This window comes from Canis lupus, chromosome 5 (genome assembly GCF_048164855.1).
Source record: "Canis lupus baileyi chromosome 5, mCanLup2.hap1, whole genome shotgun sequence".
NCBI classification, from domain to species: Eukaryota; Metazoa; Chordata; class Mammalia; order Carnivora; family Canidae; genus Canis; species Canis lupus.
In genome coordinates, this window is record NC_132842.1 from 22,583,287 (window position 1) to 22,611,208 (window position 27,922).

Consider the following 27,922-nt stretch of genomic DNA (forward strand, 5'->3'; position numbering starts at 1 on the left):
CATAACATTACCGCTCTAGAGCCTTCCATATACTCTAAAGATCTATATTAAAAATCTATAAGCTCTAATTTATTGTAAATATGGTCAATGGAAAATGAAGCACTTGCCATAATCAGTATTTAAATAATTGCTTTGCTTATTTAACAAGTGGTTCTACTTGGCTCCTTAGTATGTGGAGCTCTTAGGTGGTAGATGGTTCAGGACTCTTAGAAGAGGTCTGGGTAGGTGTGAATGGAGGGCTTTTTTCTTTTGATGAATACCCTGTGCCCACCCAAAGCTGTAAAGGTATAATTCCTTTGATAATTAAAACCAGTTGCCCCTCATCTTTTAGCGCTGGAAACATCTCTGAGGCACTGGCTGGAGGTGGGGTCTGAGAAGCAGAAGTTTTCTCCTCTCCTGTTCCTCCTCTTTGTTTCTTGTCTTCAGTTATACCCTAGGAGTCCTATGGCACAGATCTCATCAAAAGCGACTCTTCTTGTGGGGACCATTGTGCGAGGGGTGGTGGGCAGAAGGCAGTGCTGGTGAGTAGTCAGCCCACTAGACATGGGAGATTGTGTTTGGTGTTGGTTTTCTGAGCACTGGCCTCTTGCTGCTTCTGACTGGAAGACTCCCCTCTTTCTCTGTCCAGGCTGTCCCCACAGAGCATGGTGTGGGTGTCACAGAGGCATTTATTAGACTGGTTGGTCTGGGTTATGTGAGTCCATAGGGAGGGGAAACGTGGAGACCTTGGTAACGTCCAGGGAAATGTCCACTTGGATGTCTCTCGTACTGTGCTCCGCTGGTCACTTTAAACAATTTGCGGTTAAACAAAAACACAGTTAGCTTTGCAGCTGTCCATATATATGCCCGAAATAGGTCTTTTTGGGGGGGTTTTGTTTGATTTAAATGCTTCTAAATTGCATTTTTCATGAGCTTCCTGTTTGATTTGCACAGCTGAAATCTGTAATGATTGGATGTACAAGGCTTTTTTTTTTTTCCTTTCTTTTATTTTTTTTTTTTTTCCATTTTTGCTAGAAACAAACCAGCTTACAAATAAGAGTCTGGAACATGTTGCATGCATGTGCTTCTCAGTGAGCCTTAAGTCAGCCGTAGCTGCCCGACTTCATACACTCCTATTTATAGCCTCTTCAGGAGAACTGTAAAACATTAGATGTTCCCTCTACGAACCTCTTGTTGACGAACACGACTCTCTAAATGGAGGTAAATGAGTTTTTACTCATGGATGATTCACTCCCTAATCTCCTTTAAACACATACCCTCTGTTTCTTGGAAGTGTGGTCACCCTGGTCGTGAGCCCATGTTGTCATGGGATTGACTAGGAGATGAGGCCTCATGATGTGGAGCTCTGGCTGGGAAGCAGAAGCCCGGGAGTGCCGACTAGACCAGCATCTCACAGCTCCTGAGTGTGTGCATAGGACTTGAATTATCTTTCCTCCATCCCTGAGTCAATACAGGTTCCTTCGTGTCACCCACCTTGAGTCACCCTGCCTACTGCACCTGTTGCCACTGCTGAGGAATAGAAACAAAAACCCAAGATCGAAACTTCCTAGATACTGGGATGATGATGACAATTTTATGGCAGAAAAAGAATGTTAGAAGAAAAGCAACTCACACAATTCTGTCATCGTAAAAAACTGCCCTTTTGGGGGGGATGTGTGCATTCTTAGCTCTTGTTTTGACTAATGTCTTAAAAACATTAAGTGTAGTTACTTGAGACACTGAGAAAGCCTAGGGACTCATTTGAATGTAGGAGAACTATCTTTGCGAACTCTCGTCTGTTCACATTTTGACTTGTAGTGCAGGCAACTTCCTACGAGTAAATACATATATAATTTCTTTCTAAATAAATATACGAGCGTATTTTTATAAATAAGAATAACTTAGAATATAGTTCTAAGAACAAATGTATGAGTTCTTTCTATGATTGTGGAAGAAAGCCCTTCACATTACCTTTCCCTGCAAGCCTTTTTATTTTTATTTTTTTAAAGATTTTATTTATTTTAGAGAGAGAGGAGGAGTGAGCCAGAGAGCATAGCTGGGGAAACAGCAGAGGGAAAGGGAGAGGCAGGCTCCCCACTGAGCAGGGAACCCAATGCAGGGCTCAGTCCCAGGACCCTGGGATCATGACCAGAGCTGAAGGCAGATGCTTAACCAACTGAGCCACCCAGGCACCCCCCTGCAAGGCTTTTTAAAGTGTTGGTTAGTATTCATTCCAACCCTGGCATATTAGAAAGAGCATGTGCCTTATTTTAGGTAGACTTGGTGGTGTGTGGTAAGTTCTTTTACCTTTGTGAGCTCCAGTTTTCTCATTTCTACCATGGGAATTTCAGGCAGGTAATGCAGGTGAAGCTCCTGGCTCTGTGCCTGCATGTAGGTGCTAAGAGATGTTAGCGTTCTTACTTTGCCTGCTCTCCTCAAGCTGGTATCTGGATGTGACATTATACAGGACTGTTTTCATCCACCCAGTGGAATAAAACCGTTCAGTTCCATTAGACTCAGAGTCTCCCTGAGGTTTGGGGTGAGTGCCCTATTCACCTGTGTCGTCTTAGTGGACCTTCTGTACCTGAAGTGCTGAGTCAGTTTTATAAATCGTGGTAGAGAAGAGAGTTGGGTTAAGAAGCTCTAGGTGAGGGGCCCACCCTGGGAGAGTGGAAGAGAGAACATTGGCTGGAAGAAAGAAAACTGAACCCAAAGGTATGGATATGCTGTCTTTGTCAGCCCAGGGGCTGTCACATGTACCATAGATGGGGTGGCATAGACAGCAGACATTTATTTCTCACAGTTCTGGTAGCTGGAAGGCCGAGATCAAGATGCTGACAGGTTTGGTGTCTGATGAGGGCCCCCTTCATGGTTTGCAGATGGCGGTCCTGCTATATCTTTACTTGGCAGAGAGAGAGAAGTCATCTCTCTTGTGTCTCTTCTTCCAAGGACACTAATCCCATTCACCTCCCAAAGGCCTCACCTCCAGGTACCATCATATTGGGCATTAGGGCTTCAACATCAGAATTTTGGGGAGATAGAAACATCCAGCCCATACCAATGGCCAATCTGAAGAGAGGTTTAAAATGTATGAACAGGCAAGGTTTTTAGAAACAAAGACATGTTATGCAGAGAAGGTAGAATTTCAGTGCTCCAGCATGGGAGTGTAAGTGAGGAGGATGTGGTGAGTGAGTCGGGAATCTCAGCCAGAGAAGAAAATCAGGTCACTAGGTCACCAGTAACCAAGAGTTACTTGGCAGGGATGCTGAGTAAGGATTGTTGCCTGGTTCATTTGTGGGTCTTGGGCTCCTGTAAATGCAGGAACTGACTGCTAGTTGAGGGGTCCAGGGTCAGTGGTTAATGGCGGTAGAGCAGCCCACCAGGTACCCCTTACATAGGGATGATCTGTTTGTCTGGTTTAAGCTTTGTTTATGTCTTTTATGTCGTGTGTAGTTAATAGTAGAGCCTTCATCCAGATTCCACAGTGACCTGCTATCATTGACAAATAATTTAGCTTCCCTGGGCATATATCCTTGGTGGCAGATAAGTGTTTGTTGTGTGTTTGAATAAAGATCCTTGATCAAAAGGTTGATTGACATAAGGTTCTCTGGGAATCCCAAGTCTCCCTGCCTCATTGGGGGAGGTTGGCCCCTATCTCTTTGCTTATTATTTGGATTCTGAAGAACATTCTACATTACATTTTTCAGCGTTCTTTTCACTCTGGGTTTGTTTTCAACGACTATCTATTTTAGGAGTGAGCTACTAGTGTTGTACCTGGTAATACAATCACACCTGGCAGTACCCTAATTGCACCTTTTTGGCTGCACCTCCTTTGGGGGCTGTGGTTTCTGTGGGGCTCCCCACAGTGCATGAGCTCCACATAACACCTCAGCGGCAGGACTAGTGAGAGGAAGGGAGGAGGGAAAGGATGCTTGGCCTCCTTTTATTGGTCGGCCTGATTAGAAGGGCTTTGGGAAGTCTTGCCAGCCTGGCAGTTGGGGCCCCGAGGGGGTGGTGGGGGTGAGTGAGGTAAGCAGGTCTTGGGGCCATCTTGGTGCTGTTGATAAGGCATCCTGTGTGTGTTTCCTGTTCCCCTTGGCATGGGTTCTCTGTCCCTTCTGGTAAGAGTTTCATTCCCTAGAAGAATGGATGTTTTTTCTTGAAGCTCCTTGAGCACTATTTGATGTGGATGCCAGCATCACGCAGTGTACTGTCCTGTTGTGAGACAGCTTCATTTATGATGAAGTGGAGTGAAAGGCTCCGGGCCTTTGGGTGCCCTGGGATGAGAAAGCAGAGCTCACTGCACATTGCCCCTGTTGGGAAGTGCTTTCCTCCTTCAGGTTTCTTTGTCGTCACTTATCACGAGTTGCATATTTTCATCTCTGATCCGAAACTGAGGATGGGGCCCCTGTCATCCTAATCGTGGCCTCCAAGTGCTTCTTCCTATGTGCTGCTGTGCCGTTCCCAGGTCAGACTGATGGACGGGCTTCAGGCTGCGTAGAAGCCAAGGCTAACTTCAGTCACGCCGTTCATGAAGCGCATGAAGTGTGTGTGGCCTCTTACTCAGCCTTTGTTTCAGGCTCACTGTGTGTCAGCATTGAGATCTCATGAGTGCTAGGAGTTCCTTTTCAAAGGCATCCTTTTACATATGGTTTTATGTCATTTAAGTCCCATATTTCCTGTGCTTAAAACCCTCCCTCCTAAGGACTGGCCTTGAAACCTACCACCTCTTTCCCTGACACCAACAGCACCTCTGACAGATCCTTTTAGGGGAAAGTCTTGTACTTGATGCTGTGTCCCCAGGCCCCAGATCTCAAGAACTGGCCTTGTGATAATTGCAGAGAATCTCAACCATGTTGAGATAACAGAGATGATCCTCCTGGTAAGTGGATGGTACAGGTTTGTGTGTTTGCCTTCCCTTTGCATCAGTTGCTTACTTCCATTATGAACTTTTCCCCTTCCTCCGTGGCAGTGGTATAGGCAACTGAACGTGCAGGTTGGTGGGGCTGAGCCTCTTCCTCCACCCCCATGTACCATGTCTTTGCAATTTTGGGTGGGGTGGTGTGTCAGGCCACAACTTTGTGACCCCTTGTTTTATTTATTTATTATTATTTTTTAAAAGATTTTATTTACTTATTCATCAGAGAGAGAGAGAGAGAGAGAGGCAGAGACACACACAGAGGGAGAAGCAGGCTCCACGCAGGGAGCCCGATGTGGGGCTCCCAGGTCTCCAGGATCACGCCCTGGGCCGAAGGCAGCGCTAAACCACTGAGCCACTGGGGCTGCCCTGTGACCCCTTGTTTTAACTAACTAACTTACTAACTACACGACAAGCTTGTGCTCTTCCCCAGATGAAAGGATGCGGAAATGTAGAAGGAGGGTGGCTAGTAGGTGGGTGCCCAGGAACGTGAGCTTGCATCCTGTTTGTGGAGGTCTGTGGTCCACACAGTGGTTCCGCATTTCATGTCACTTGTTATTAATGAGCAGTAGATTCTTCCCTGTAGTTTCTTTAGCTCTAGGTTATATATATCTCCCTAAAGAGTCTTGACTGACTGTAGATCTTAAAGAAGACACAAGACTGTCATTTTTAGCTAAATGGAAAAGGATGTGGGTAACTTTGGTCAATGAGTGAATTCTCACTGTACGATTTCTTTAAAGAGAGGCAGTGTGATTTGGCATCCTCTGGGATCAGACTGCTTGGGCCCACCCTCTGGGTCTTTAGTTTACTAGCTTTATCATAAAATAGGAATAACAACAGTATAGGCTTGATAGAGTCTTACAGAAATACAACCAGTGCATTAGCAGTGTGCCTGCATGTAGTAAGCATTCAGGCAAATGTTAAAAAACATGGGAATGTTAATAATGCAAGCCTTAACATTCTGGTACTGTTTTTAGAAGAATTTTTATCTGTCTCCTAGAGGTGTGGTCACTGTGTGTTCTTTAATCATGACCAGAGTAATTTGTTTGAGAATAAGACATGCATTTATGGGGATGATAGGGAAGAGTATTTGAGGTTGGGGGTGTCCCAGAAAACCCCATCTCTTTGATAACCTGTGACAGGTGGGATGAAGATGACAGGAGTTTTATTCTAACACACCATAACCTGGAGTTTCAGCTGCTGTCACAAAGAGTGTGTGGGCAGTATGCCAGGTCGGAAACCATCCGCCAGGGCAAGGAGCCTACACAGTCTCCAGCATTAATTCTGAGCGCCCTGCTGTGTGTCTTCTTACAGGAACAGGGCATTGGTTCACAAATACCACCGTGCGCCGATGCCTACAGGTGAAGCCGAAGTGAGACAGTTCTGGGAACCCTCCAGATGGCCTTAGAAGGCTGGGCCAGTGGATCACTTTGAGCATCTGTCAGGCCGGTTGATTTCCACTGCATTCAGAGGTGTAGAACTCTGATCTCTGAATCAACCATTGCTCCAAGTGTTGGAGTGAATCAGAAGCTGGTCTGGCTGCTGCCATCCCCCTAACCTAGTTTCCAACCACTTTCCTCGTTCCCTCGCTCCAGCCACATTGGCTTCTTTTCTGTTTTTCCTAAACATGCCAAGCACACGCTTGCCCAGGGCCTATGGGGCTCTCCAGATCTGCTCTCTGGAAAGCTCATCCCAGATACTCTGAGGCCTCTCCATCACCCCTTAGGAAATCAGCACCTGACCTGTACCATCTCACCCTGCTTTGTTTGTCCTGCTACCACTTAGCCAGATGCAAGACAGTTACGTCATGAGCTCCGTCATGAGCTCCGCTGTTTCCTGTCCTTGCCCTCCCCTTGCAACACCAGTAGAACATAAAGGCTGAGAAACCAGTGTTTCCAGCAACAGGGACTCTGCTTTGTTCTTGGTTTGCTGTAACCCCAGGTGTCCTTCCCCTGGATGTGATGTCTTCTCATGCTGCCGAGCAATGCAGGATAAGAGTTATTGAGGTTTTAATCACGGAGTATAACAAAAATCATTTGTCTTCTCAGTAAGGAAGAAAATATTTGGGAAGAAAATTCTGCAGAATACATTACTTTAAGTTCCATCTTGGTATGAAGTCAGGATCTTGGGAGGCCAAGTATGAGGATCACATTAGCGTTTCCTTTTGGTAAATTAAAATGAATTAAAGGCCAGTGAATTAAAGGCCAGGCATAATCCTCTGCCTTTGGCCTTTAACAAGTTGTTTTTGTTTTTGTTTTAAATAGAAAATAGCTATGTGTTCCATGTGCTTTTTTGGGGTTGGGCAAATGGATAAGGGATATTGTTCACATTGTTGTTCATTGTTCATACTTTTGCTGTTCCTTCTGTAGTGTGACCTTAACTTTTAAATTCTATGTATTTAGTTGCACATAGGACTTATTTTGAGGTACCCCATATCTTTGAGAGGAACCAGGGGATGACAAAACAATTTTATCCCCATTTCATCTCCTAATGAGAGGTTTTGAGTAGCCAACTTGGTTTTGAGACTGTTACCTCTGTGTGTTGCTACTTGGGCAATGCTGCTAACAAAAATTTCTGTGTTTACTTAGGTAGTTTGCATTTCTTTGGCTGATAAGCTCAGGGAAGCAATTTTAGGGTCGTGGCCAGTCAGGTAGGAGGTAAATAATCAGGGTAGGGTTTTTTAGGTGAATTTCTCTGGCTTTATCTGGATTATTCTAGTTGTAAGATTTTGGTTACTTTGCAGTTAGGAGGCTTTCAAAGGAATATGCACTGTAATAGGGAAAACAGATAACTAGCTTCTGAATATTAAAATACAATTTCTTAAACATTGCTATTTCCAGAGGATTTGAGTCCTTTCACTCAGTAATGCTGTGCCTTCCTGTGTTCCAAGGTTTACACTAGTTGCTATGGAGGTTTAGGTTTATGCTTAATAGCAGAACCTACTTTTGAGAAGCTTACATTCTAATAAATTAGTTTTCAAAATTAGCGTGTCAAATTGGTAACTGTTTCATAAGCAATGAAAGAAGTATCTTCTGTTTTAGAAAATCAGTTTATTTACTAACCTGAACTTTGTGTATAATATAAAAAAAAATGGGTCTTTTCCTGCTGTTTGGTACCAGAATTTTTCCAAGACGCCTGTAGAAATAGAAAGCAAATGTGTTTTTTCTTTTGTTTCCTTTGTTGTTGTTAAAATTTTCATAGTCTTAAAGTTTGTGAACAAGGCTGTCCTTTTTAGCACCCATCTGAACAAAAACATTTCTTTTTAAAGATTTTATGTACTTATTCATGAGAGAGACAGAGAGAGGCAGAGACGTAGGCAGAGGGAGAAGCAGACTTCCTCTGGGAAGCCCGATGTGGGACTCGATCCTAAGATCCCAGGATCACGACCCAAGCCAAAGGCAGATGCTCAACCACTGAGCCTCCCAGGCACCCTGAACAAAAGCATTTTATACTTTGTGATTAGAATAGGCACTTAGGGGGCACCAGGGTGGCTCAGTCAGCTAAGTGCATACAATTCAGTGACATTCGTACATTCACATTGTTGTGCCACCATCACACCATCAATCTCCGGAACTTTGTCATTTCCCAAATGGAAACTCTGTACTCCTGAAACACAAATTCCCTATTCTCTCCTGTCCCCAGCCCTGGCAACCCCCATTTGACCTTCCGTCTCTATAAATTCGAGTATTATAGACCTCATGTAAGTGGAACCATATGGTATTTATCTTTTTGTGTCTGACTGATTTCACTCAGCATATGGTCATTGGGGTTCGTCCATGTTGTAGCAGCTGTCAGAGTTTTCTTCCTTTTAAAGGCTGAATAATATTCCACCGTATGTCTGTACCACATTTTGTACACACATCCATCCTTTGATGGATCTGTTTTATACTGTGGGTCACAATCAGTACATTTATAACATAAAATGTGATAGGAAATGTATGCTGTATTAGGTATTACCATTTTTTGAAACGTGTCTGTTATATTAAACCCTTGTTTTCACAGGTGGAGTGGGGTTGAACTCCTAAATATCTACCAGGTCTTAGGACACTTTTCACATGGGGAGGTGTGCAGTGTTTCCTTTGTGATGGGAGAGGCAGATAGAAGGAGCAGGATCAACTGACTCATGTCCACAGTGATGCACTTGGAAGGAATTCTAGTGAATAAGATATGAGCCAAGCAGCATGGTTTATAAACAGTTTTCGGGATTGTCCATGGAGCCTTGCTGGTTCTCTCTGTGCCACTGTTATGTGTTGGGCTTGGTGTGGGAGCAGGTGTCACTAAATATGTCTTGTGTGTGCATCTGCAATTGTAATTTTCACACCCTGCACCTTGGTCTAGATTTGATATTTCCTAATAACTTAACCTAGGCCTAAAAGGAAACTTCTTTGGTTTGGAGAGGTGGATGCTTCCCAGCCCAGAATTTCACGCAGGTAGTTGGACAGAATTGGGATGGCGCAAGGCCATCCCATTTGTTTTGTTGCTTCCCCTGGTTGTGGTTTTTCCATTATCTTAAACACTTCCCCCAAAATAGAAAGTTCGAGCACATTTCATAAGTGGGCCCTCATGTCCTGAATTATTATCCTTAGAAGTGCAAGTTTTAGGTGTCTTAAAGCATCTGTGCTACAGGTATCACCGTGGTGTTATAATGAGTATTAAACCTCAGCCTCTTGTAGTTGGAGAGGGTATTTATAAGCTGTTGGAGAGGTGACTTGAGCATGATTAAGGTGTATGAATATTGGACTGGGGACTGTGCACAGGCATTGACTTGTTTATAAATGTATATTGTCACAGCACTCAGAGAGGACGCTGATTCATAGGTGGAAGTGTTTGCCTTTGTTATTAGATTTCAGTGAACGGGTATAGAGGGTATTTGCCTTCGAGCAGAGTAGCTGATGTTCAGCATGAGATAGCATGTTCCATTGGTCTGGAAGGTCAGTAACTGGTACCAGAGTTGGAACAGTTTGTTTTGCATTGTTTGCTCTTGTTTCCATGCCTCATGAGGTCATTCATATGCACACGCAGATGGATATGCCAACTTTCCTGCTCTCTGGATTTGCCACAGCGTCTCCCTTTGAAGTTGAATTCTGTCTTTTTTGAGTTCCAGATGGAGGGCTTCTTGGTAGGGGAACAGGTAGTGGTGGTAAAGTCTTGTCTGGGGGGCTTTTCTTTCCCCTAAAGGTACTACTGCTATCTGGTAGTGCAAGTGTTTTTAAAAAATCTGTTGTATTGAGTGAGGAGCCTGCAAATATCCGGAGTTTAACCTTTATTCTCAATAACCTTTTGTTGCTTATGCTTTGAATTAGGTGACAAGTATAGGGCAATTTCCTGGGCAACTTTGTCTTACTAGAGGTTGATTTTTCAAAGCTTTGAATGAGCATGAGTAAAGCATAAACAAGAGAATGTGTATCTGAAGTAATAATAAACCTTGAGATCTTCCCACGGGTTATTGAATCATCTAGTCCTGAAGGACTAGAAACTGTATAAACTTAAATATGTGTGTTTAACAGAATAGCAGACCTGTATGATACAAGGCCAAATAAAAAAAATCACCTCTTGTTATAGTTCTGGACATCATATCATATCTTTGCCAGGGAGAGAGCTCTGTAAGAGGCTGTCTCTCTTAGAGTCCTAGACTTTTACCCCCTAAGATTTCTTCAGATGCCCAACCATCTCTGCATACTCTGGATGAGTTGTACTTTGCTTACCTTTTTAAAATACCTTTTTTTGTGTCCAGTAAGTTTTATCTCCATGTATTTATCTGTCCTCTATTCCATGTTTGGGATCCTGATGGCTAAATTGTGCAATTTCTTTGAAGATACATACTTCTGGTTAAAAAAAAAAAAGTGACTATCCAATGAAAATTATAGGACTGATGTGTATTTTGAAGTATTGCATTTTAGCAAAATAGCACTTGATTTAAAGTTGTTTGGTTCATTGCCTTCGCCTCCTCCCTAGTAACTGTGGATGTGAAAAACACAAGTGCGCAGCAACAACAAAACGCTCTGATATGCTCTGAGTTTAATTTGCTGCTTCTTCCCTGGTTGGGATCAGGAAGGATGGTTTCTTGGGTGTCCAATAGGAAATAGTATTTTCAGTCTCTGCTAGTACCAATCTGATAAGAAAAGGGACGCAAATGCTCTCCTTCATCGTGCTGTAATTTGCACAGTGGGTCTGACTTTCCTTGCTATATGCGACTTCACCACACTCTTCACTGGCATAGGTGTGTACAAATATTTGGTGACAATGTAAAGTTGATGTAGATGGACAGATCCGCCCCCCCCTCCCCCCCCGCACAAATTTTTGGTTTGTTTTCTTTTTTTTTTGATAGGTGCATTTGCAGTATATTTTGGGTTTTTTTGTTGTTGTTGTTTTGTTTTTTTTAGATTTTATTTATTTATTTATTTATTTATTTATTTATTTATTTATTTATGAGAGACACAGAGAGAGGCAGAGACAAAGGCAGAGGGAGAAGCAGGCTGCCTGTGGGGCACTTGATGTGGGACTTGATCCCAGGATCTGGGATCACAATCTGAGCCAAAGGCAGGTGCTCAACTTCTGAGCCACCCAGGTGCTCCTGCAGTGTGTTTTTACTTGAGAAAAAATACGGGCTATGCTAATTAACATAGGATCCTGATCTACTTTGGGCACATTCATATTTATTTATATATAAATTAAATTTTGGGTAGCAGGGATCCCTGGGTGGCGCAGCGGTTTGGCGCCTGCCTTTGGCCCAGGGCGCGATCCTGGAGACCCGGGATCGAATCCCACATCGGGCTCCCTGGTGCATGGAGCCTGCTTCTCCCTCTGCCTGTGTCTCTGCCTCTCTCTCTCTCTCTCTGTGACTATCATAAATAAATAAAAAAAAATTAAAAAAAAAAAAATCTTTAAATTTTGGGTAGCAGAGACAAATGCCCAGCTGAAGTAATACAGGCTTAACTTTTGAAAGCTTTAGTTGATAAAAGAATTCTCTTTCTGTAGCTAACAAAACTGATTTAGAAATATTTATTGACTGGGAACTGCATCTGTAGGAAATAGACCCAGTTTCTGTGCTCTGGTTTTTGATGAGCCAGCTTGTGGTTGGGGCTGAGCTGAGGCTGTCATGGGACTGTAGAAGCACCCTTGAGGTATGAGAGCAAAGTCCCATTTTCTGTCATGAAACCTGGGCTTGAATTGACAGGGAGAGCGAGCTTGTTTGTGGACCGTGTGCGAGGAGGCAAAGGGCCTTTGGTTTCCTTCCCAGGCCTTACCTGTTGAGTAACCATCATACCTCCTGGCACCTGTGAGCTCACTGTGCTTTTTGTGTTTGGTTAGCGCCTCCCCCCAGTTCATTGTGTTATTCTGTCGCATAAGGATTTGTGAATACTCAAGTCTCTCCTATCTTAAAACCAAAATAGAAAGAGCAAACACCATGAAACCCATCCCTTCCCTGGTGTCCTCCTCTTTTGGCTACTACTTTCTCTCTACTCTTTGATTAAACTTCTTCTGACTTGTACCTTATCTACTGCTGCATAACAAGTTATCATAAACTTAGTGCCTTAAAGTGACATGCATTTATTATCTCACCATTTCTGTGGGTCAGGAATCCAGGCACAGCCTATCTGGGTCCTGTGCTTCAGGCTGTCCTCAGGCTGCAGTCCATGTGTGTATGGGGCTGCAGTCTCATCAGAGGCTGAACTGGGGAAGAATTGCTTTTAAGCTCACTGAGGTTGTTGGCAGAATTCATTTCCTTGCCAGTCATTAAGTTGCATTAAGTTGCCCTCTGTTCCTAGAGGTCTCTCTTGCACTTCCATGTCACCTGGGGCTCCGCTGACTTCATGGCAGCTCCTCACAGCTGGCAAGAGAGAGACTCCAGCAAGACATAATCATGGAAGTGATATCCCATCGCCTTCGCTGTATTGTGTGGGTTAAAGGTGACTCACAGGTCCTGCCCCCACCCAGAGGGAAGGGATTATACCAGGAGAGGTTAGTGTGGGCCACCCTAGTGTGTCCACCACACACCACATGTCTCAGGTGGCTCTCTTCTGTTCACTCCCCCAAACTACTATATTCTTTTTATAATCCCTACTACTTCACTGAAATGGATCTCAAAGGCAAAATTAGCTATATAGTGTTCAGAGTTCAGTGCTCATTTTAAGCATGAAAATGTGAGGCTCCTTGTTCAAAAATTATTAAGAATTTCAAGACGGTGACAGCAAAGCATTAAGGCAAGTCTGGGGCCCAGGCATGCAGAGCCAGCCTCGCAGAAAAGCTGTTCTCCCAGTTGTGAAGTCCAGGGGGTGTTTCCTTGTGTTCTTGATTGACCACTTCACAGTTTTTGCTTGACAGAGATTACTACTGCTGAGAAGGTGTGCCTCTGTGCAACCTGTCTCTGAGCTTCTGAGACCTTGCTCTCTCCTGGATTCCCTTCTTTTCCTGAATACTCCCCTTCAGTCTCCCTCATTGGCTCTTCCACTTTACCCATCCTGTGGGTTTTTGGTTCCCAAGTCTGTGTATCTAGCCTATATCTGACTCCCCAGCTTGAGCACTTATGCTCAGTGCCTCCTTTATATGTCCACTAACATGCATTATGAGCATCAAAAATGCAGCATATCTTAAAACTCTTCTTATGTTCTCTGATCCACCAAATTCGTTTCTCCTCTCAGTGTTTTCCATTTTGGTGTCTGGCTTCACTGTCTCCCCAGGTGAGTTTTGACTTCAATACATATACACCCCTGCTCTCGAGCTCTTTCCTTTTTCTGATTAATCTTAAACTTATGCTCAAGATCTGCACTGCCGCATGTCTACAGAGGGCTGGTTGCTGGACCTGTATTTCATCCCGAAGATCATCCTGGTGGCCTGTTCTCAGGGTTTCCCAGGCTGCTTCTCTTAAAACCCAATGCACTTCGCTGCTGCTTCATTAGTTAGCATATTAACCTCATGAGACCAGGGGCTTTGTTTTGTTCACTGCTTTATTCTTGGTGTTGATGTGTGCTGGGCATTTGCTACACACTGGATAAATATATATTCTAATGAAAGGCTTTTTTATATTCAACCTGATTTTTTGAAGTGGGATCATTTTCTTTATAGAAACCGAATGTTATGGAAGACCAGGACAATGGGAGAGTAGCATTGCAGTTCTTTAGATACTAGGAATATCTGTAATGCTAGAATAGTTTTGGGACTTTAGATTGTTGTTGATTAGAAAGTAACATTGTAATAGAAACTAAGTGGATATTTTCTTATTTCCATGGAGTTCTGGGCACTATTGGTTAGAAGGGTGTATGTGTGTATAATTTGGTCTCTACAATTCACAGAATTGCTTTTGTAATTCTGTAAGAGGAAGTAAAAACAGTTGATGACTGTGTCTTAGGCATCATCATCTGAATCACTCTGCTCTTACCTCAGATGTATTTTGATAATTTTTTGTTTTATTGTGTTTAACCAGCAAGTGGAGAAGTAATTGTCGTTAGAGATCTATATCTCTTTCTGGAGTTCTGTTTTCTTTGCACTATCTGCTTTAAGAAAATATTTGGCAATACAATGCTGAAATGGATTAAGTATTTGGGAGCCTAGTTATTTAGAGACTCAATGTGGGCCAGGAGAGGAAGAATTCCACTCAGTGCAGACACGACGAATCTCTCAAAGGTCATGGAGCAATCTCATTTTAAGCAGAAATCAGTCACAAGCAAACAAAATAATACATGGGCTTACTTGTTAAAGAGATCCTTCATTCTACAGCCCTGGATTCTTTTTTTTTTTTTTAAGATTTTAGTTTATTTATTCATGAAAGACACACACACAGGCAGAGACACAGGCAGAGGGAGAAGCAGGCTCCATGCAGGGAGCCCAACACGGGACTCGATCTCGGGACTCCAAGATCACGCCCTGGGCCAAAGGCAGGTGCTAAACCGCTGAACCACCCAGGGATCCCTTGGATTCTTAAACTTCTTGATGTCAGGACCCTTTTGTGCTGTTAAAAGGTGTTTGAGGACCTCCAAAGAACTTTTTCTATTGTAATGTGTATTGATATTTACTATATTAGACCTTAAAACTCAAAAAATTTAAAAAACGTACTTAAAAATGACAATATACTCGTTAACATTTAACAAAAAGACCATTAGTAATGAAAATAACTTTTCTGGAACAAAAAAAGTAGTGACAGGAACGACATCATTTTACATTTGTGGCAGTCTCTAACAATTATTTTTTTTAATGAAAAATAAGTATTTTCCAACCCCCCAAAAAACATTTAGTGAGAAGAGTGGCACTGTTTCACATTGTTTGCAGTCTGTTTCATAACAGCTTTAAAAAAAATAAGTGGGTTCTCTGGTCCGCTTTGCCCTGCGGTCTGTAAATGAGTTGGGTGGAAGTGTGCAGAAAATTTAGTCTTGCACAGATGTGTAATTGTGAAAGGTAGGAGTCTTGAAATAACCTTTTCAGATAATTGTGGGTATTCTTCTTTGATACTACACTAAAACATAACTAGTAGTAGTTTTTTAAAGGTTAGGTATAATGTAGATTCTGAAACCATAATACAGATCTTTTACCAAATCTGTTACCTTATAATTCATTAATTTATCTTGCATTGTGAATAGAACAGGAAGGGGGGGTGGTTAAGTCAGTTACCACACATCTGTGTAATGGAATATTATGCAACCATATTTAAAAAGTATTTTATCACAGATAAAATGTTTATCAATGGAATAAGTTGTCTCATCCTGATTTTGCTGAAGAATGAAGAGTGTGTGTGTTTGTATTAATTGAAAGGAAAATATAGCAAAATAAGGATATGTTTAGGGATGTGTTCATGGATGATATTTCATTTTCTTTATACTTTTCTGTATTTTCCAAATTTTCTACAATCCGCACGTTGCTTCTAAAACCAAGGGAAAATAAGATTTTTAAAAATGAGAATAAATACGTCTATTAAGCTATTTCCCTCATTCATAAGCCACCTTTTATAAGAACCACGCTGGTATTTCCAGTTGGAGTGGTAGCAGGATCTATTTCTCCCCGTTAAGTTTTATTTATTTAACAGACCAGTGTAACCTCTTTGGCTGTTCTAAGCCTCAGAACTTTTCCTCTTTATTTCAGTGGAAATTAATTGGTTTATAAGAGAAACTTTATTCAGGAATTATTCAAGAAAAATATTAGTTGTTGAACTTTATACAGCAGGGACATAATTTGTTTTTTCTCATTTCTGTTGCACCCCAGGCAAGTTCTATTTCTATCTAAGTAGAATGGCAAAAGGATCTTGTCCTAGGTGATAGAACGGAGTTGAGAAATATCCTAGAAATCAGCATGTAATTAACCTCTCATTTACTGCCTCTGAGTAGTTTGTCACTGTTGTGTCTGTCACATTTGTCTTTATGGTTTTATGGCTAGCAGTTGAAGTGGCTTTATAGAAATGTAGAGGGCAGCCCACGTCTAGGGATTAGTTCCCTGCTTACCCCTGGATTTAGAAAGGATGTTTACTCACTATTATGTCCCTGAAATAGTATTGTCCTAAAATATTGCTGCTTTAAGGCTTTTGTCCTCAGTCTGTGGACAGGAATCCAAATCTGCTGATTTTTTTTTTTTCTGAAAATGGAAGACCTCATCCTGTTGGCATTTTTGTTTTGTTTTGTTTTATGTTCCTTATGATATAATTAAGTGATTATTAAGATGTCTACAGAAGCTACAACACATCCACAAAGCAGGAAATTAGCAGCTTTGCATCCTCCACTTCTCATCTTAAAGATGAGAACAGCCCTTTGATATTTCCAGCTGAGCATACAGTTCTGTGGCTTTAGGTAATATGTTAGTGACATGCAGTGTTTGCAATCTCTCCCAAGACTGTTTACTAAGGCACAGCTCACTTTGAAGTATAAACTGTGATGGGAAACTATGTCAGTGCCTATTCTGATACTGTTTTACATTAAAAGACCATTCTATCCTCTGCCTATAAAACAGCTGAGAATGTTCTACTTGTGGGCATCCCTAATGGTTAAAGCCATCATTAAATTAGAAGTATTCTGATTTCCATCAGATTTTTGAGTTGAACATTTTGGAGGCTGGGGAATGCTCTAAATATACCTAATGCTTTTTTCTTCATTTTATTATTGAAACTGCTCTTTGCATTGAATTTATTTCTCAGATCCGTCTTCATCTTTTGTGTAACAGACCAGACTTGGAAGGATCTGTAGCTTCTAAGGAAGTAATGAAGACTGTTATTATTACTGTATTACCATGACCATAAACTTTGTAAACTGCAGGGGTGCTGTACTGCTGCCTGCCTGTGGTATTGTTGCCATAATCTTGTTCCTGACCACTCTCCCAACTCACCCTGTGCCACTCCTGCTACCTGTGCTGTACCCAGGCCTCCTGGCTGTCTCATCTCAGCTTCTGCACCTGCACCTGCCCATAACTCTGCCTGTGCCTGGAGTGGAACTCTGGCCCCACAGAGCAGGTTGGCTTGCTCTCTCACTTCATTTGGCTCTTTGCTCAAATATCACTCAAGTGTCTGCTCTCTCAATGCAGTCTTCCCCAAATATCCAGAATAACACTACCTATTTCCTTACCTGTGTGTGTTTTCCATAGTACTTACTTCCTGTCTGATAAATGCAACCTTTCTATTTGCTTGCCGGCTGCCTGCCTGCCCACCCCACTGTTCCATGTAGGCTTCATCAGGGCGGGGCTTTGTGTCCTTTGCTGCCACTTCCACACTGTATGGAATAGTGTCTGGTTTTACTTCATGGACATGAAATAAATACTTGGTGAATGAATGGAAGAATGAACTCACCAGAATCTCTGTTGTGGACTGCTATGAACAGATTGTATTTGCTTTCCAGGTATTATATACCTCCTTTGAAAGACCGGGATGAAAGGCTTGCTGTTGTTAGACCTTGATTCGAACTGTGCCAAACACCGTGCCTGACACACAGTTGATGGTCACATGTCACGGAACAAAATTACACATGGATGGCCAGATAGTTGTTTGTTCATGTCTGTGTCTCTCAGTGGTTCCCAGAACACCAAGTGTGCTCTGCAGATGGTGAAGATGGGGCACGAAAAAGCTCAGGAGGTCGGTGTTTGATTTTCTAATTTGTAAATATTTGGACTCTGGCATACTTTGGCTTGATTTTTTAATAGTAGGAATGGAAGTGTTCTGAACCACTTTGATGACATTCTTGTTGAAAATAACTGGTGTGTCAGATATTCATTATAGGCTGAATCAGAGTTAATGACAGCTGTCTTATCCATGTGCCTAAGACAGTTTCCATCTGTGCTTTACTCCTTTCCTTCTCAGGGCCATGTCTTTACAGGGTCATAGGACCGCATCTGATTCAGTGCCCCGTGTTGAACTGTTCCTACCTGTATATAGCCTTTCCTGCGCTGACCTGATGAGTCCTCCTTGATTCAGTCAGGCTGATGTCTCCATTATTTATCTCATCCCTGGGCTCATGGTGATCCTTAAAATACCTTGCTTGGTCACTGCTGACTATGCCTGGCCAAACCCTTCTTTCAGAGCTTGCTTCAATGGAGTGCTCACACCCTAAGTAATCGATATTCCCTACTCCTTCCACAGTTTAGTTCTGAATCAGTATGTAATATTAATATGTTATATATCTTAGTTTAGTTTTTACAAAAAGACTAAATACTCTTTGAGAGGGATTTTTGGAGGTCTTTTATATGTCCCCAAGCCTGTGATAGACCATGAGAAAAAGAGAACATATGAGACCCAGCATGGTAATGGGACAAACTTGACTTCGGAACATTCCAGTCATCCTGAGGATGTGGGCGCAGTCAGGGGCACTGAGGAAATAGTGTTTGATTGTCTGGATCCAGCCATTGAGTAGAGCAATCCATTGGGTAGTGCCTGGCCTGCCAGCTGAAGCACAGCACAATGCAACAAAACACTTTTCTGAGGACCGAATGAGAAGCTGTGGTTTAAAAGGACTTCAGTTCAATGAAACTGCTGGAAACCGGGGGAACCTTTTTAGCTGCCCTTTTTTTTTTTTTTTTTTTTTTTTAATAGGTTAACTTAAATCTCCCTGGTGTGATTTCACTAGATGGAAGGTCCTTGAGGGCAGGTCTGCCAGTGTAGTCGGCTACGTGTCTCTGGTACACAGTGCTGGCACAAGAGGTGCTCAGGGACGGGTGGATGGATGGATGGATAGTAGGTTCAGGTGGTTGGTCTTGGAGGGGAAGGAAGAGGAGACTCGAGGACTAGTTGGTTCTTGGAATCCTGACCAGCCCTCCCTCTTTACATGGTTACATGTTGGGACAGGCCCTATTGGACGACGAGTGGCTGATCATGGTTGATTCTCCTTTCGTGGTTCTCTAATGGAGCAGACCCTGGAATTGTGTTTTGAAGTTCCGGGATGATTCTAATGTGCAAGCCAGGGTTGTAAACCACAGTTGTGGAGTGTTTGAAGGAAAATGGAGGTCCTGGTAGTTCAGGTGGTTCACATGTAAATAAGGAGTCAGCGTGGCCTATTGGGGGATGCGTTATTTTGCTACTCTCTAATGGGAGCCATACAAAACTCAGTAGTTGAAGGGTTTTTTCTCTCCTACATCTTCATCTGCTACTTCAGGCTTCCTTTCACGTTTAGCTCTTGGCAGCTTAAGAATCCAAGCGCTTTGGGTACACTTTTATTATACCTGGCAACACATATTATTAAGGTGTTGAAGTGTTTTTAAAAATTCAGCAACAAAGTGTAGGCGGCCTCCAGCTGCAAACACTGGAGTTAGAATCCTCTGTTCAGTGTTCTTTCCACACATCAATTTTCCATTCCTCCCTGTGTGTTCTCCAGAAATATAGTTATGAGCAGCCTGGACTCTGGATTTGGAAACAGGGAATCATAGATAGGAAAAATCACCGTCAGGTGAGTGGTTGCCAGTTGGCCACTTGATTTAATTATCATCCTGGACACTTCTTGAAGTTGCCACCTAATTTTGGTCATTTTCAGGCTCTGTAATAATTCAAACTGTACTTGGTGAACACGTAACCTTTTATGTTATGTATTTTAGCATCTCTAGGAAGGTCAAGGAGTTTTTTGTTACCTCGTCTTATACCTCAGAATGAATAGTTTAGGTGACTTATTTACCTTCCGACTTCTAAAAGCTAGAGAGAACAAGTTGGAGTTTGGAAAGGGATTTGCATATGCACATGTGATTGTGGGCACACTTAGCACTCACACACTTGCACAGGCTGGGGCAGAAAGTAGTTATGGACTGTGTGATGAATTCCAAAGCATAGAGATGCATGAAGGAGCAGGTCAGGGAAGTAGGAGACACTGGGAATAGGGGAGGCTAGCTGGAGGAATTAGGATAGAATCAGCTGGACTGAGGCCAAGTGGGTCACAAGATGAGTTTTTGTTTTTTTTTTACCCCAGAAAACAACAACAAAAAATGGCCTGGTTCCAAAATGAAAAGAGAAAGTTCTACCTTGTCTCTCTTTCCCCCAGGAGTGGACTGCTCTAGGAGGGATAGAAGATGGGGCAGGGATCCCTGGGTGGCTCAATGGTTTAGCGCCTGCCTTCTGCCCAGGGCGTGATTGTGGAGTCCCAGGATCGAGTCCCACATCAGGTTGCCTGCATGGAGCCTGCTTCTCACTCTGCCTGTGACTCTGCCTCTCTCTCTCTCTCTCTCTCTCTCGAAAATAAATAAATAAAATCTTTAAAAAAAAAAAAAAGATGGGGCAGTAGTGAGGAGGCCAGGTCTCACAGCGCCCCACCCAACCAACCCACCTCTTCCTGCAGCATGACCTTGAGCTAGTTGCTAAGTCTCTGTGCATCTGCTCCTACTCTGTCAGTAGGCATGAGAATACCTCTCTCATGGAACTGTCTTGGAGGTTACGTAAGATGAACTACCCAGTGTTTGAACGGTGCCTGGAACATAGTAAGCACTGAATAAGTGGAAGCTAGTAGGAGGAGTATTTCTATAGATTACCTGAGACCCAACCATCACTGATAATATAGTTCCTATTACAAATTTCAAATTTTTTTTTTCAAAATCTCATTTTAATCAGGAAATTGCAGTAGAGCACAGACCCAACCACAGGTGGGAGAAATAGAGTAGAAATTAATTTATCTCAATACCAGTGAATAACTTTTTTTTCCACCCTGACCAATTTAGAACAAATAAAAATGTTTATGGGCTGCATCTTTTCTCCATGCAAAATTTATTGAGATATTGAATCATCTTAACAAATGATAATTGAGCATTTAGTATATTTTTTAGCCCTGGAGATACAGTGGTTACAAGAGAAATGGCTGTGGCCCTTAGGTAGCTCTGTATCTAGAGGGGAGATGATCAAATAACATATCTAGCAATATATAAAGAGTTCCAGATTGTGAGAGGGAGACGCAAGCTCCCCCATTGGTTAGGGCAAAGACTGACGGTAGAGCGACCTGTTAGGTGGGGCGCTCTGGAAAGATGATGTTTAGGTACAGATAAAAAGGGCAAGGATGAGCCAGCATATAAGGAGAGTTTGGGGAAGGGTTGAGAGGGCATTCTCTAGGGTTGGGGTAATGGCCTATGCGAAGACTCAGCTGGGTAAGAAATGAAGGATGGGTAGTGTGGCTGGAGTGCATGGAGCAAGGTGAGGGAAGAGCTTGGCGTAGGCCCATGTCCAATGTGGTAGGGAATGTGAGGGCCACTGCCAGGGGTTCAGAGAAGCTACTGTGCCAGGGACTTGACCTAATTTACCTTTTAAGATAATTGCCTGGGAAGAAGGTCCATTCTTAGAGCAGGTGTCCCGCTTTGACGTTTTTCTTTTTAATAATGAAAATGTTGGCACTGCTTTTTTAGCTATGGAACTGTTGGTATCTGAGTATGTCTGAGAAGTGGCAGTGCCAGAGTGGCCTTCGCAGATTTTCCCCTGAAACTGCATTGTTGCCAGTGAAGCCAGGCTGGTGGCTGCGGCCCAGACACAGTCTGTAGATTCCCATCGAGAAGAACACATGGTGGGTTGCTAATCAAGTCAGAGGTCCTGTACAGCTCCATTGTGTCAAGAGCAGAACTCTGAATCAGGACTGCGATGGGTGAGAATTTTGTGCTCAGGCTGCTGTCTGGCCTGCAGAGCGCTGACTGGTGTGTTTCCTTCTTCAGTCACAGCATCCTGGCTGAGCCAGAACAATGCAGAAACTCTGTGATCAGCACTTGTAGATCTGTGCTTGGAGAGGAGTAATTGTGGACTCCTTGATTGTAGATCTCTGATATCAAATTACTGACTTTCAAATCTGTCAGTTCTGATGACAGGGAAGGACTCTTAGGAAGGCCATTTTCAAATAATTGTTATTAATCAAGTCGTGTTTTGTGGTTACTGTTTGTTTACATTGAGTATTGAAAAAGGAGAATGTAATGCTGTGTTACTGCAGTTTGCTTTCTCTTGCTGCCAGATCACCTCTGACTGTTGAAAGCCCCAAGGTGGCAATGAGGGGCTGCATTTCATACTCAAGCTTTAATATGCATTCCTTATGGGTCATAGGTATTTTAGGGGTCACCCTATTAATTGTATTATAGCTGCAGATATAGGTAAAGAGCAGATTTCTCACATTTCTCATTTTTCGGGGGATGGGGGAGTGTGTGTGGCTTTGAAAGACCTGTCTCATGGAGCCTGACTTTGTTGCCCAGCACTGAGTGTGTGTGTGTGTGTGTGTGTAAGTCTCAGGTTTAGATCACACTGTCCTGACTACTGAGAACCTCTGATCTGGGTTGGGGCTCACAGGTGAGGAAACTGACCCAAAGGGACATGATCATTTTCTGAATGCACAAGCCTTTGGGGTGACAGACTTGGGAATGGGACCAGGCACTTGCTTGAGCTTGTGCCCTCTGACAAAGAGTGTTTAGGTAATTATAAAGGAAAGGGTCAGTAACAGATGTAATGAGGATAATAATGTCCAATTTTTCCAAGTCCTGGAGTCAAATCTTTCTTATCTCTGCAGTGAACCATTTTAAGAGAAAACAAAATTTGTTTCTTACTAATGAAGTGGAAACAGAATTTATTTTTAAAAAAAGCACAAAAGGCAAAATAAAACTAAAGACAAATAAAGTCTAGGATACTTTGTGTTTATTTTATAATCAGGCATTAAATGATAATTTCAGTAGGAGTGACATTAATGGTTCTAAGCTCACAGTGTCATCAGTACTTCATTTAATTAACATAATAGATGTATTTGTAAACTGCTTTTGTTAGATAATAGTAATCTGGCAGTTAGTTTCATCGTTAATTTTTTTCCAAAGTTTGAAAACAATGTATCTCTTGAGGTTATTAAATGGCTTTATAGTAAAAATGTCTTATTTTCTGAACATTCATAAATTCAATTTATGTCATTTATACCTTTCAGTGCTTTTTTTTTTTTTTTTTCCTCCAAGTCAGGCTCCTTGGTTATATTCCCTCTTGGTATGGCAAGCTAGTGATAACCTAATACTCAGAAGGTGGTTTTTATAGTAAGTAGTGATAGATGTATAATGTGAAACAGGTAAATTTCTAACTACCAATCTGAGCAGGCATTGTTGTCTGCTGTTGCTACAACAACTAATGATTGAGTTCTGACATTGGTTGCTCCCTTGTTACACCATAGGAGCGTACATACACAGTTACTCGATCTTTGTGTTAAAAAATGGCCTGAATCAGTAAGTGGGTGATGGTGTATTACTGGCATATCTTTCAGCAACTTGGAAACTTGATTGATGTGTTTTGGTTAGGTCCATTGAGTGGTCCATTGAGGTCCACAGGCCCATTGAGCCTGTGAGTCTGCCTCTGTTTACCCACTTTTCTTGTGAGGAAATGGAGCGGATGGCATTTGCCAATGCATATGGACAGGAAAGAAAGGGAGAATGTAACTCTATTTTGAAAACTTCTGTCAACACTTATTAGCTACTTGATACTAGTACTTCCTGTTTCCAAAACTGATGTTAATGCAATCCTGCTTTGCATTGTAAGGTGGTTTATTGCCCTCAGCAGAATTCCTGGCATATTTGAGGCCCTGCCCTCGGATTTCTGCCAGCGCCACCCCCCCCCCCCCCCCCCCCCCCGCCACAACTGCACAACTGGCCCAGTCCATCCCACTCTGGCACTGCCCACTGAGGCTCCCTCCTGTCTTCGTGCTGTTGGTGGTAGAGATCTTCCTTGCTCGGTAAATGAGCATTACCCTGATGATCGTTCTGGCACACTCCTGCCACTGCGCTGAGTCCTCTGTAGCTCTCTGCTCTCATTGTCTTGGCTTTGAGTTAGGCCTGACTACTTTGCCCTGTCTTACAAACATTACATACCTCCCTTCCTTCCTTTGGTAAATATACTCACAGGGGTTATACTGCTCTACCTCTGGTACATATTTCCTGAGGTCAGTGAAAGGTATTTGTGGGGGAGGTGTGTTTGAGGGGTGGGGCAGTGAGAGAGTAGAAGAAGAGATCAAAGTTTGTGACTGAACAGGTGAAGTCAGCTTACCTGAGACAGTCTGTGCCCTGTGCTGGTGGCAGCTGTCACTGGATCCTGCTGGTGATGAGTCTTTATCTGACAGGCCAGATAAAGGTGTTAATCCATATAGCAGCCCTGAGAGGGAATGATAAGGAAACCAGGGCTCAGAAGACAACCATCACAAAGGTTTTGGGATGAGTTGGGCTGTGTTTGAACTCTGGCCTTCTTATGACTAACTGTCTGCAGTTGGATGAGTTTCCTAGTCCCTTTGTGTCCCTCAACCTACCTCAGGGTGTTGTGAAAATTCAGTGAGTTGGTGGGTCCTTGCCCACAGCTAATATTTATTGAGTGCTATCTTTTAAGTGTTTTTATGATTGAACTAAGGTCATACAGCTAATGTGTGCTTAGAGCTGTGTTTAAGTTTCTCAGGTACTAAAGCTTAAGCTCCTCTACTGTTCCATTCTGCCCTTACTGTAGCCTTACCTCTGTTGACCAGGAAGAAAAATGGGTCAATTTTATTTTCTCCCTTACATATTCTACACAGTTTCCTGGGTGGTGGGGCTAAAGGGCCTATCCTTGGTTCCAGATACCTGGGATGAGAGCCCTTCCTCTTACTGTTAACTTTAGCTTCCCTTATGGAATTTTGTTCTGCTTCTTACAAGATTATGCAAACAGAATTATTATTTTGGTGTTAAGAAACATGAGCTGAGTTGCACTGTCATTTTTTTAAAAATAGGCAAATGCCACTCAAGTTTTAAATATTGATGTACTGTATCTATAATTTTATTTGTGGGTAGAGAAATTATGAAAACTGCTTTTTAACAATATTTTAAGAAGGGGAGGGGTGCCTAGGTGGCTCAGTCAATTGTGTGTGCCTTCAGCTTAGCTCATGATCTCAGTGTCCTGGGTTTGGCAAAAGTTGTCAGGCACTGTGCTCAGTGGGAAGTCTGCTTCTTCCTCTGTCCATTCATGCTCTCGCATGTGTGCACACACTCTCTCTCAAATAAAATCTTTAAAAAAATAAAGTCTATAAAAAATATTTTAAGAGGAGAAAATACAATACTTCCTCAGTCTTCTCTATTCCCTACCTTCTACCATAAGCAGAGAGAAAAAACTTACCTATCAACAGAATTCTCTAGGTAATCTTTTAATTTGTATTCCTTTACTCATTCACACACAGCTGGAAGGATTTGAGGTTATTCTTTAATGATTGTAGTTAGGGTAGTTTAAAGATTAGGTGGGAGAGAGGTGATGACTTTAGTATTACCCATACTAACCCAAATAAAACTTTTAAAAGGTAACGGATTTTAAGTGTTTTCTATTTGGGAGAGATGATGACAGTTGGCATACGGCAGCTCATCCAATTTACATTGCTGTTGGAAGTTTTCAGGTGCCTTCTCTTGTTGCTTCAGAGTGCTGCTAAGTTATTGTGGCAAGTTTAATGAGTAAATGATTCAGGGCATGATTTCTTAAGCTACATCCATTAATGGGTCATGAAATCAATTTAGTGGGTCACGACCAGCATTACAAAAAAAAAAAAAAGACAATGCAAATATTAGAGTGTATAGCATGTAGTAAAGGTGGCATATTGCTTCTGGAAACTTCTGCCTCAGCTAATTTTAGTGTGGGTGTGTATTCGGTCACTGAGTGCAAAGAGGATTTCAGACACAAGTTTGAAAGCCATTGATTTGAGGTATTTTAGAAAGCTTACCAATTTTAGAGCAAGTCTTATGGTGCATAGAAGGAAAGTACTTATAACCGTCTTTAACATTTTTTTGTGTGTATTGCTATGGGTATAAGGATATTTAGGAATGGCAACAAATCTTTTCTAGAACTAATATATTTTATAAAGAGGAAAGAAGGCTTAGGACTTTAATTCCAAAGAGTCACGGATGAAATTAGGGAAATAAAGTTGTTAATGTCCTACTTAATTACCATGTCGTGTGTACCATTGTGTTTGTAGATTTTGTACTATAAACTGAATTTTTAAATCAGAGATAAACTTCACTCCCAAATACTTGGAATCTTGTTCAATTTGACATTTGTAAGATTACAAACTAAAGAATACTTATTTCTAGATTTTTTCGAGCCCTGAATTGCCTTGAAAATTTTTTTAAAGAATTGTCTCATTTTTTCATAATTGCCTTTTAATTTTGAATACTTTATGTAAATAGGTAAAACTGTTCCTATTAAGCTTTTCAGATTTTTTTTTTTAAAGGAATAAGAGAAATAGCCATCATGGTGTAGTTTCTTGTTAGAGAATGATTTTATAATTGTTCTTCTGGAAGCAATTAATGATTTCCTTTATAACCAGCTGTAAGTAAAAGACAACTTTTCATTGTGAATGTGTTGACAAGTCATTTGCCCTTCCCCTTTTCATTTAATTAAATTACAGTAGCTACTACTTGTGTGGGTTTTAAAACAGATACTGTTAAAGTTCTGAACTTTTTGACAGGAGATATGAGAGAAGTCAAAACTGATGAGAAGTTTCTGGATGTCGAGTTCTTGAGTAATGAATCCTCTAGCAACAAGAGAAGTGAAAACATTAAAACTTCGGTAACTGCAGGGTGAGAGAAGCAGAATTCTCCATTTTATATGGAACAAGCATTGGGCAGTGTGTTTACTGTTACCAGCCTATCCTGTTCTTTATCACTATTGCAGCTATAGAATTTAAGTGGCCTGATGGTATGGCAACATTGGAGAAAACGTCATTTGACTAGTACTATTAGGTAGTAACAGATCTGATTGAAATGCCAGAATAAGTAGCCTGATGGAGGATATGTTGAGACTTGGGGCATAAGTCCTCATCCTGATGACTGAGGCCATGAGGGCTATAGACACAGTGGTAGATGGTTTGAGTCTTGCATGCTTGCATAGGAGGAAGAAGGAGTGATTCACTTTAAGAAGGAATTTACTTAGAGTGGAAGCTATAAAGTAAATAGGAGACTATTGCAATGGTTATAAATCGGTCTTAAAAGCATCCTGTTTGAATGGGAATGAATGAAATCTCTCAACTACTATAGGATCTGGATTATGACTCACGTATCTATTCCTCACTGCTAAAAGTAAGTGATTATTTCTCTAAGGCCTCCACTCCAGAAATATGTTTGCATTTTTGAAACCTTGAATATTTTCCAAATCAGCGAGCTTCCTTCCTATTCCAGTAAGAATAAGGGCCATTACACTTTTTTTTTTTTTTTAAGACATTATGGCACCTGAGATCTCATTTGAATGCAGGCTGCTTGTTCTTAGGCTTTCATTTTCCTGTGTTCCTAGTTTGCCAGGTTGGTTGCTGTTCTTTTTCCCCCCAAGCTCGTTTTGAAAGTTTCTCTCTGCCTGTTATCATACAGAGAGATAGTCAAGGCTTCAGTGTAGCTCCGCCGGAGACTGGGTGTGCCTGTGAGATGGGTGGCTGAAGTAATGGCTTGTGGGAAATTAGATGCATCCTGGAGCTGGGGACACCGTGTTTTGTTTTCCTGTGACTCTGCACGACAGCTCTGAGAAATAGCAAGGTCCGCGGTCTTAGAATGACAGGGGTCCGGAGGGAACTGGATAAATGTGCAGAGTTCAAGCCGAGAAAGTAACCAGTCGGGGTCGTTGACTCCCTTGTTTCAGGCTCCACATCCCCAACACATGTGTTT

The 27,922-nt window shown here is 42.1% G+C and overlaps 1 protein-coding gene across 3 annotated transcripts in view; it reads left to right on the forward strand.

The window, feature by feature from the left end:
- FAM107B (family with sequence similarity 107 member B) overlaps positions 1–27,922 on the forward strand; it is a 70,940-nt gene that overhangs the window by 12,177 nt on the left and 30,841 nt on the right. The gene's annotated exons all lie outside the window — the stretch shown is intronic.